This window comes from Prunus persica, chromosome G6 (assembly GCF_000346465.2).
Source record: "Prunus persica cultivar Lovell chromosome G6, Prunus_persica_NCBIv2, whole genome shotgun sequence".
Classification (NCBI taxonomy): domain Eukaryota; kingdom Viridiplantae; phylum Streptophyta; class Magnoliopsida; order Rosales; family Rosaceae; genus Prunus; species Prunus persica.
In genome coordinates, this window is record NC_034014.1 from 14,090,541 (window position 1) to 14,095,785 (window position 5,245).

A 5,245-nucleotide genomic window follows, 5' to 3' on the forward strand; every position below is an offset into this window, starting at 1 on the left:
GATCACTTGGAGTTTGTTTCAAACCAGAAAATCATGTTTAAGGGGGAATGTTGAAAATAAACATGCTTTATTAATTAGATTCATGTGTTATGTATTTTAGTTAATGTATAAGCATTTGGAAAGACTCTAGAAAGCATGTATTCACGACTAGGATGTAGTGGGGCTTTATTACCTTCAGTGGTTGTAATTGCTATATATGCCAAAGTCATGCAATCGGTTGGCTGCACCCAAGAAATATGAAATAAAGTATCTTCTCCCAAATATTGATTATTGTGAGTTTTATGAGTGAGGGTCTATCTCCTTCCAACAAGCATGAAGGATCTAACTTGCCATAACAAAAATCAAACAATGAAGAACAAGACTAGAGCGAAATCGCAGAGAATGCTCGAACATAAACAAACACGAGCGACCAATTGAGACGTTGAAAAAAGACAAATACAAGCTAAATAGTAAAAAGGGCAAAACGTCATTCTAAGAATAAATTAAACAAGCCCTAATGCTTTAGTTTAGGCCCATTGACCTTTAACAAAACAAATTTTAAAAATCATTGACCAAGCCCAAAACAGAACTACTTCATTGACTATATCCTTATTATTTTCCATTTTATTGATTGTTATCAAATTAGTCTTATAACTCTTTCCATCATATCAAAAGTTTAGGTCAAAGGGAGTTCAAATTCCATGTTGTCTATTAATTATGAAACTGAATCAACTTTGAAAAAATCCAATAATATGCATACGAGTCCAAATGTGAAGATCTTTATATGTACAGAAAGCTTGGGATGTTTAGTTTCTTAATATCAAATTTAGAAGGAGAAAAGATTGTTACCTTCTCGAACCCTCCTCTCTAAACTTCAGTCGTCAATTTGCCTCCATAATTTCTTTTTCCCTTTTCTGAACTCTCTCTCCTATTTTTGGACCTTTTTTCCTTTGTAGCTAGCTGAGCTAAACCCTAGCGGGCCTCTTAAAACGTATCGGAGGATTAGCCCGCTCACACTAACCTGCTTGGGCTTTCGTAAATTAAAGTATATTGGACCTAAAACTTAGAATAAGCTTAGATAAATCATTATGCTCGACCCTATTCACAAACATACCATAATATAACGGAAATTATAAGCAAAAATCTTAATTAAACATTTCGGGGCTTACAAGTGTGCTAGAAACCATGGGCATCATAGTGTTCAAAACACGACGAACAAAATGACATGCGGGAAAATGCACCAACTATAAACGCAAAGACTCGGAATCCACACACAGTGATTTGTCTTATTCAACACACAAATACACATTATAGGTAGGATAATAGTATGGTACAAGCTAGCCCGTGTCTGCATACGTGCAATACTAGTGCCCATGGAATGCACATCAATTACTTTTGTGCCATTAATGTAAGTCGATAGATGTCTTCAGTTACAGCCTTTGAATCTTTGAAAATCCCTGGCAGTCCCTTCCCTGTTAATCCAACACAATAGACACCTTTCTCGCCCTTCCAATGGTTTGGGTACTTCCCTTTAGGCTTTCCATCATCTGTAAGAAGGAACTTGTAGTCCTGCATCCACAGTTAAATACCAAATTCGTTAACAATTACAGAATATATAAAATCTTTGCTCTCGGTTTAATATTCAATAATAAATATAAAATTACCTTCAACCATTTATGTGCTACGCTTCTGTAACCAGTTGCCAACACAATAGCATCAAAACACCGTCGTTTACCATCTTTGAATTCCACAGTGTTCTGGTTTATACTCACCACATCTGGAAAAACCTGTCAAAACAAATATTAGGAAGAAATTCTGTTAAGTATATATCCTTTAATTAAAGATATAATATATGTACAATATTTACCTGAATCTTTTTGGAGCGAATTTTCTTGATGGTTCCACGATCAATTACTGGAGTCTTTCCGGTAAGGGCTTTAAAGAGAAATGGCCCTTCAACTGGGCGATGAATGCCATAGCTGGACAAATCACTGTAGCTCAACTTGGCAAGCAGTGACACAAACTTGTCCACTATTTTCAGTGGGAGGTAATTCGACAGAAGCATGCCAATGCCAACCATTTCTTTGCTCAGCACATGAATCTGTTCAATAATAAAATCGACATGCGTGCAAATGTTATTTAAAAATAAATAACTTATATATGTAATACTTTTGAGAATTACATTTATAAGGGCCTTAATTAACTAGTTTTTATTATTTTATTTTTTCCTTTTGTACAAATGTTATTCAGAACAATAACCAATTATTATATGAGGAACTTTAACCGAACATAGTCTAGTCCAATGGAAAAGAGCCCTGATTTGCAGATCAGTGGTCACAAGTTTGAACTCCCATAATACCTTAGTAATGTATGTGTGTGTGAGAAACCTCCATCTCTTTATAGTTTAGACTATCGCTTGCATTAAAAAAAATTAAGAAACCTTAAAAATGATAAAATAAATTTGCTTGGACTAATCCTAACAAATTTATATGCTAGAGAAGGAACCGGACATACCACCCTTCCTTTTGGTTTTAATTTTGGTAAATCAAGGAGATAAGTGCTAGTGGAAAGAAAACGAGACATACAATTTTTTTATGGAAAATAAAAGTGAATAATTAATATGGAATAAAGATCAAAAACAAAAATATTTCTTATCTTCTCAAAAAAAAAAAAAAATAATAATAATAATAATTAAAGAATAAATATTATCAAACATATTGTTTATCATTCTTTCTTCCGGCCTCTCTGGACCTTTTTAGTTATTTCACCACAGATTCTCTCCAGATCTTTAATTATTTAAAAGAAAAAAACCACAAAAAGTTAACCTAATAAAGAAATTTAACATCAAAGAGGTGAAACGCTTAAACTTGACAGTTGTCGTGCCAAGTACCTCATGCAAGCATTCAAAACGAGAGAGAGAGAGAGAGAGAGAGAGAGAGAGAGAGAGAGAGAGAGAAAGACGTTTCAGCTTATATACCAGATAGAAAAGAAGAAGAAGACAAACACATGCAAGATAGACAAACACATGAAATATTAGTTTACCTCAACGCCCGCTGCATGCAAGATAGAAAAGAAGAAGACAAACACATGATATGCACCCTATAGCTTAATTAGCCAACTTATTTTCTATATGTGCGGAAAGAAGTGAGAAATTAATTGCTACACTGAAATGGTAAGTAGATAGAAGAGAGGTGATGTGTACTCTTACTTGGCTTCTAACAACAATGGGACGTGTGTGCTCCATTATCTGCAAGATCGTTGCTGATTTCCATCCCAGAATTGCCACAGCCAATTACCAAAACCTTTTCATCTTTAAAAACGGCCCCGTTTTTATAGTCACTGGAATGAACCACCTTTCCTGTGAAGGTCTCCATCCCAGGCAAGTCGCTGGGGAGAAAAGGCTGGCTATTTTCTCCAGTTGCAACCACCAAGAAATCCGATGCGATCTCATACACCGTCCCGGAAGCGGTGTCTTTCACTGTCACCCTCCACTTGCCTTCCTCTTCATCGTAAACAGCCTCCTCCACGTCATTGCAGTAGCGAGGGTTCACGTTGAACCTGGCCACGTACTCGTCCAGGTAACGAATGAAGTCGTCTTTCGACATGAAAATGGAGGTTCGGAAGGGATGGGACATCATCGGCAAACTGCAGAAGCTCTTTGCCAAGTGAAGATTCAGACGGTCGTAGGACCGCTTCTTCCAGAGGGACCCACAACAGTCTTCCTTCTCAAGCACAAGATTTGAAACTGACAGAGAATTGAGCAAGGCGGAGGTAGCAATGCCAGAAGGACCAGCTCCTACTATCACCACCGACACACTAATATTATTATTACTATTACTATTATTGTTATTATTCTCATCCTCCATGATCAGAATCACCTCCTCCGCCATTTGATTATCTCTTAGTTCTCCTCCTCACTACACTGAGACTCACTCAATTGAATATGAACCAGCTGAGCTGATATATTTATACAGAATATAAATATAAATAATTAATTGAGAGCAGTAGACTGGTTTCTGGAGATGAACGCATGTACCTGATGAGAGCAAGTTAAATTATTAATATATTAACAAAACCCACCGTTACTTGTTCTGCAACCATCCGACTGTTGATGTCAGGTGTGGTTTTTAACGCTTGCCATGACGAAATCTTCATTGGCGCTTTCACTGTAAAACGAGGGTTTGCTGACAACTCAGTCTGGATATTAATTTACAAGGGTTAATTCACTGCATACGCCCACCCATACATGCATCTTGACAGATAATCCTTCCTTCCATGGAGATGTGGAGTTTCTTTCTGGATTTCTTTCCTCATTTCTGTTTTCATTCAAACTATATGAACACTTCTGGAGACATCGAATTATGATGCTTCGCTCAATCGACATCTTAATTTCAATCTTCTCCTCGATCGACATCTTAATTTCAAGTTTCTTGTATTAATTTTGTACTAGCTTGCTCTAAATGTACTTGCGAACAACCATATTTTGAACTAGCTAGCAAACTCTAAAGCTTTTCCCTTTGTTAAAGTTTTTTCCTAATATTTAAATATTACATTTTACATTTAAGTTAATTATTTTTAACCATATTAGATATTAAAGATTTTTCCCTAAGTTCTTAAAAGTCATTTTATAAATGGGTAAATTTATCTTTAAAATTTTGAAGATAAAGTGGATAGGGAAATAGAACAGGGTAGCAGCACTCCTTTTTAATTAGGTATGAATCATTAGGTAAATCATTCTAGCTACATAAAATCATCTAGGTATATAGAAAAATAGGTATATTAAGCATGTGGTAATTAAACAAAAGGTAGGTTAACCATTCGGTAAAATGAGGAGGGCTTTTATTTTGTTTTATTTTTTTTCAGTCAAGAAACAAACATTACAAAGAAGATCATCGAGAGATCTTAACACCATATATAAATTACAATAACATATGTAACAGGCTTTGTCCTTTAAATAAATTATGTTTTGGCTTTGATTATAAAAAATAAAACAATCATTAACTACGGGAATTTTATTTTATTTGTTCAAAAAACTACCAAAAAATTAGATCCTTGATTGATACCAATAAAATTAATAGAAAAGTATTTATTTGTACAAATCCCTAAAAAAATCGTAAGCAAGTCATCAAATAAAATAATTAATTAACTGCTCAATTGACTAATATAGCCGCAAAATTACCTGCAACATACGACAAGACATGATTTTCAATACTTGTTTTAAATTGTAATGAAGGTTCTCGAATGTCTGGTGACGACAACATACATG

General features: G+C 35.0%; 1 pseudogene across 1 annotated transcript; it reads right to left on the minus strand.

The window, feature by feature from the left end:
- LOC18773151 lies at nt 1,101-4,513 on the minus strand (annotated as a pseudogene). Its single transcript, XR_002271946.1, has 4 exons — nt 3,188-4,513; nt 1,847-2,080; nt 1,644-1,766; nt 1,101-1,548 (listed from the first exon to the last, which is right to left on the minus strand). The product of XR_002271946.1 is annotated as a probable indole-3-pyruvate monooxygenase YUCCA10 (transcript).